The sequence below is a fragment of the Cyprinus carpio genome, chromosome A12 (assembly GCF_018340385.1).
Source record: "Cyprinus carpio isolate SPL01 chromosome A12, ASM1834038v1, whole genome shotgun sequence".
Lineage (NCBI taxonomy): Eukaryota > Metazoa > Chordata > Actinopteri > Cypriniformes > Cyprinidae > Cyprinus > Cyprinus carpio.
In genome coordinates this window covers 11,695,282-11,701,396 of record NC_056583.1, presented here as the reverse complement: position 1 = coordinate 11,701,396, position 6,115 = coordinate 11,695,282, and the positions used below count along the sequence as shown (strand labels likewise).

General features: G+C 36.7%; 1 long non-coding RNA gene across 1 annotated transcript; it reads right to left on the bottom strand.

The window, feature by feature from the left end:
* Nucleotides 1-604: 604 nt before the first annotated feature.
* LOC122147108 lies at nucleotides 605-5,273 on the bottom strand. Its single transcript, XR_006161426.1, has 3 exons — nucleotides 5,108-5,273; nucleotides 3,206-3,271; nucleotides 605-3,093 (listed from the first exon to the last, which is right to left on the bottom strand). It is a non-coding gene; the product is annotated as an uncharacterized LOC122147108 (long non-coding RNA).
* Between the last annotated feature and the right edge of the window lie 842 nt (nucleotides 5,274-6,115).

Genomic DNA, 6,115 nt, shown 5'->3' with positions numbered 1-6,115 from the left:
GTTCTAGATTCCTTCTCTGTAAACCTACTAATATTGCTAAAGGATGGGGAATAGCCTCGAGCAAGATGATGAGGCTGTGGGAGTGTGAGGGGGTGGTACAAGCAAGCTTTCCGGCTTATTCATCCTTTCTCTCTATTCCCACCTTCCTCAGTTTTCACTTCCTTCTCGCACTAATCTGTGGGTGAGAATTACATCCTGAATTTGCCTAATAACATTTGCGCATCATTTTCCAAGGTATTCAAAAACAACACAGGACCATAGCCACTCACAGGTCACTGTTAGTTTTGCTTATATTATTAACTGTTTAACCTCTTTAATTTGGTGTATATGGCTTCAAATTATGTGCATTCAAGAAAGAAATAGAATCGTCAGCAGGAAATGTGTTTCTTCTGCATAATAACTTTGGTGTAATAAACGTGTATGGTCAATGTTTGGATATTAAAAAGTTTTTGAAATGTAAGCACAATATTGACAATTGCATTGATCACTCCTGAATAAATCAGCTTTTATAAACAAATGAACAAATCAGTAGTTGTGAATGAATCAGTTGAATTAATTATTCAATAATTCACACATAAAGACAGTCACTTGTTTTGTTGCTGAATTAATCAATGTTTTGAATTAATAAACTGAATTAATGATTTAGTAACTAACTCGTAATGACAATCACTTTTTTGGTGATTTTTCTCTTTTGGAGCATCTATAATGATGGGAAAGTGCTGATAATTTCCCTTGAATTCCACGCATTTGCTTTGTCCAATGTAAATCCTACAGGGTACTGCATTATCATCAGTATGTCTAGGCTAGATTGATAGTAGGTCTAAATCAGGCTCTGGCAGGAGTCTTTAATTTTGAAGCTTTTGAAAATATGAGAAGTGTTTTACAGAAAAAATCCCTATCCATTGCCTCGCTTGCACTTGCACTTGCACTCTGACGTATAATGAAACCAAACACTTAACCGCCAAACTACCAACTGCAAAGCCCGACCTAAATCCATTCTACTGCTCTCAGTGTGGAATTGCCTGGCAAATTATCATGCTGGCCGTTAGTTATCCACTGATGGCTGTCAGAATAGTGATGGATGCATTTTATGTACATTTGAGGGATGAAGAAAAATAGCATCAGGGTTTTATTTCAGAGCTGTGATTGAATGCTCCAGCAACCATAACCTTGTCATTTGCCTATAGTATGAATGTCTATATTCCCTCTTTTTGATAAATCTGTAAGGGCCTGAACATTGCATCTGGAACATGATGACTGGTTTGATGTAAAATGCAACTGAATTGGTGTTAATTTAGGAGTGCATTCATTATGTGACACTTTAATCAGGTTTTGTTAAGGAGGTCAGCATTTGCATTCACACAGGCACTACTGTTAAATTAATGGCATAAAACATGATCATATGAAAACATATATGCGTTGTTACCCCTCTGATTTGTGGATTACAAAAGGATATGCAGAGCCAGTTCATTAGGAATGATGGGGAAGAACAGCTTTATTGTGGAACTGAATATAATAAATGGTTTTAGAATGAGGCTACTGGCTGATCATAAGCAGACTGTCAGTGTGTATTTAGAGGAAGTTCAGTCCCTTGCTGAAGTTAATTCAAGGGTTATTGAGAAGTAGTTTTCTGCAACAATTTGTTTTTCTACATTGAGATGGTTGGACCAATGCCTTACTTCTCAATGAAACAGCCACAGTCACTTTCCAATCATTTAAAGCACCTGAAAATGTGGTACACAGAGCCAAGAAAGCCACACAGGGAACACAAAGCCACCACTTTTTTCGAAACAAGCCAGGCAGCTTTGCGGTGATATCTAACAAAGCCAGGAAAAACAGGGAAACAAAATTGTTTTTTTTGGGGCAGAGAGCTTAACATGAATGCTACACAATGAGAACTCAGCAGCATGTTCTATTGATTAGTTTCTAAGTACATTCTGTAAGTTTAAGCCTTGATTAACTCTTTGGGATCCAAAGACTTATGGTGGTCCAAAAATAGCACTTTCTCAACTCATAACTGGTCAGTTCAGTGCAGCAAAAGTAGTGGTTGATAAGAAGCCAGACTCTGTGAATGACATAAAGCTTATGTTGGTTCTCTTGACCAGGCTGAGACATTCTTCAATGTCAGCGCAAAAAACAAAAATCAGATTGTTGTAAAAGTGGATTAAATTGGGGATCCAGAAATCATACAGTTTCTTTTGCGATTACTTGTCTAAATCCCGCATGTTACATTGGCCGATTGATTTGGACACATTTTCCCACAGAACTAAGGGCAAATACTAAGTGAACTTTCTCAAACTTCTACCAAAGTTCACCCAAAATAATGAGAATTCTGTCATCATTTACTAACCCTCTTGTTCTTCAGAATACATTAGAAGAAATATTGTTTTCCATACTCTTTTCCATGCTGTTACAAAGGTTTTGAGCTCCAAAAAGTACTCAAAGTGTTATGAAGGTGGTTCATATTGCTTGTGCATTGTCTTTCAAGTCATTTAAAGACATACGGTAAAGATCTCTGAGAAACAATTTAAGCAAATCATGACGGAAAGTTCATTTTTGGGTGAACTATCACTAAGTTTATCCAGCTTAGAGTTCTAAATATCACCAAATGGAAGAGAAAACAAAGTGTAGTGCACAGGTTTGCCTTGTGCCAACTGGAGGAGCAGAAGATGGAAGCTATAATAAGGAAGAATCATGGAAAATGGCAGTAAGGGAAAATAGAGCAGTTATGATTGAAGATCAGAATCATTGTAAAGGAAAAAAACAACAAAAATGACTAATGTATTTTTCTTTGGAGGACATGTTATATTGAACTTAAAAAGTGCATGATTGCATGACGTTTACAATGATAAAAGTCTTGGGTTTTAGATTGCAAAAAATAGGATTGTTCGCATTTGCAAAATCCCCTGAAAGGTCTGATTCCATCTGCCAAATAGCATAAAAGTATCTTGTTCTTCAACTGGAAGATGCAGTATTTAATTTATCGAACCCCAAGATGCAGAACTTGCTCAAGCTCCGGTCACTTTCTTATGTTGTAAGTATGCCATCAAGAGAAACCGAAAGCAAGGGATAAGTTGCTTAAGAAGGAGTGATCTGAAGATAGGGTGAAACCAGATGGCAGAATGGCATGAGTTATTCAAACAAAGACCCCCGGTCACTCTGCTCAAGGCACTGGTGCTCTCAGTAGGAGGGCCAACTAGGTTACCTGAGGCAGTGTTTATTATTCATTACCAGCGAGTCTGGCCTGGCCGACACAATTCATCTTTTCACTCTGTCGAGAGAGGAAAACTTATATTCAGTCTCTGGTTACTTGATAAATGGCAGATGATCAGTTCAATGTCATACCCACCCCCTCCACTTCCCACCATTGCTCGCTGCTTCTCATCTCTCTCTTGCTCTCTCTCCTTCTCTCTCTTCAACATACTCAGATGCATCCTCACTCATCAAAAGTTATTTTGATTGGTTGACTTAACAACTCCCTCCAGGCTGTCATGACCACATAATCAGATCTTGCAATATTTTTTCAGCTTCACAAGGATAGACAAGAGAAGAGGATTTGTGTAGAAAACGTCAGTGTGCTTCAGTTTCTGCTTGCTTTCTCTGGTGATCTAGTACTTTGTTCATCCAAATGTTTTTATACGAGTAAAATTTCTCTGTTTCAATATTAGGAGATACTTAGAAAGTAACAGCATTGGTTTCAAGGTTTGTCCCTTGTGGTTAAATCAACCAAGCAGCCAATGGAAAAGCATATTACTAGCATATTCGCTGTTTAATAGTACTTATAAAGTCCGATCACTATCCTCAGTCACCAGTCTAGTCCACTTGGAACTACATTTCCCAGGATCCCTTCTATATAACACCTGCACACAGTCAGCCATCACCACACCTGCCACAGATGATCTTGTCAAGTGTGGCATAAAAAGTAGCCACTCTCCACTTCTCCCTCGTCTGGTCTCGTTGTTCCTATGTAAGGACTTAAAAGATTACCTTGTTGGATACTTACCTGTCTTCTGTGTCTTTCACTCAATAGACAAGAGAAGAGGATTTGTGTAGAAAACGTCAGTGTGCTTCAGTTTCTGCTTGCTTTCTCTGGTGATCTAGTACTTTGTTCATCCAAATGTTTTTATACGAGTAAAATTTCTCTGTTTCAATATTAGGAGATACTTAGAAAGTAACAGCATTGGTTTCAAGGTTTGTCCCTTGTGGTTAAATCAACCAAGCAGCCAATGGAAAAGGTAACAGCTCTCTCCAGGTAGACGTCCTTGATTGGTTTTCCTCCAATTCAGGTTTGTAGTTTATCCAATAAATATTCATTCAAGAGATACACCTTCACAAAGAGAAAATTCACCCATGCTGAAAGATAATTTGAGTTTTACAAACGATTTGACTGAGAGTAGTAATTCTTTGTTATCAACAGTAACATCCTGCACATCAGTGCTCAGTGTGAGTCTAAGATAAGGAGCTAAAGCCTAAGCGAAAACATGCATTCTTAACCAGTTTCTATAATGCCATGTCAGCAAAGCAGTTTTTTTCCACACTGGGCCGTTTATTACACAAGTCTGGCTGGGAATATATGTGGTTGTAAAATGGCTTCCAGCACAGGTTCTCTATGATTACAGCCCCCCAAAAATTATTTAATGAAATCAAAGCTAGTATGAATACATTTGATTTTATTTAAGTGGGATCACAGGTAGGATCACATTTACTGTACCTCAAAACTAAAGCAGTTACTTTTATAATGTTGGGAGAGTTCTAACACCTTCACTTTATTTTATAAAAAAAATTATATTATAGGTTAAACTTTAATTTAGGGACCAATTCTCACTATTAATTAGTTGCTTATTAGCATGCATATTACTAGCATATTCGCTGTTTAATAGTACTTATAAAGTCCGATCACTATCCTCAGTCACCAGTCTAGTCCACTTGGAACTACATTTCCCAGGATCCCTTCTATATAACACCTGCACACAGTCAGCCATCACCACACCTGCCACAGATGATCTTGTCAAGTGTGGCATAAAAAGTAGCCACTCTCCACTTCTCCCTCGTCTGGTCTCGTTGTTCCTATGTAAGGACTTAAAAGATTACCTTGTTGGATACTTACCTGTCTTCTGTGTCTTTCACTCCAGCCTTGACCCCATCTCATCCACTCCTCCAATCTGCACCTACAAAGACTATATATATATATAACTGTTATCATCTCAGCTTAGTCACCTAAGAATTCTATGAACTTGACACTTACCTGTTTACACCACTACTTCAGTTATTTCCTGGAAATAAAGTATCTTTGTTGCACATTACCACAGTTGTCCTCCTCTTCTGTTCCAGTGGCACATCCATACATCAAAGTGTGTGTGTGTATATATATATATATATATATATATATATATATATATACACTTTGATGTATGTATGTGCCACTGAAAGAAGATGAAGTATATATATGAAAGTTGCAATATATTTATATACAAGTCTGAATATATTAATGAAAATCATGAGTATGTGTATAGAAATTCATCTGAATATATAGTTAATATTCTGAATAAATAGAATTAAATCCAAAAAAATATAGTTGTAAGTTTGAATATGTAAATGTAAATTATAGTTAATATTATGACTATATAATTGTAAATCAGAATGTATATTTCTTGAGTATATAAAATGCAAATCTGAATACATGGCCTATATCTCAATATAAATATATCTTTATTATTAGGCATGTCAATATAGGCAGATGTTCTGACTGCTTTTTTATGGAAACAGTATGCCTATGTATTCTGTACACGTATCAATGCAGATATTGTACTACATTAATTATTGTAATTACTGCTGTCCATCACATGCTGCTACAATTATCTCAATAAAATCACTATTTGTAAACGGATGATGTTTATAAACATACAGACAGTTTCCCTATCCCTCGCAGCCATGTTGAATTGTGTAGAAAAGATTAACACTGTCACTGTGAGGACCTTTTGGTACCAAAGCCAGCCTTTTGTAAAGTAGAGGGAAAATATAGTAGTCAACATTTGAAGTAGATCAAAACCTTTCATCAAAGTTGTCCTAAAACCTAATACCAAAATGCGTTCTTGACTTAAAACAACTTTAATGA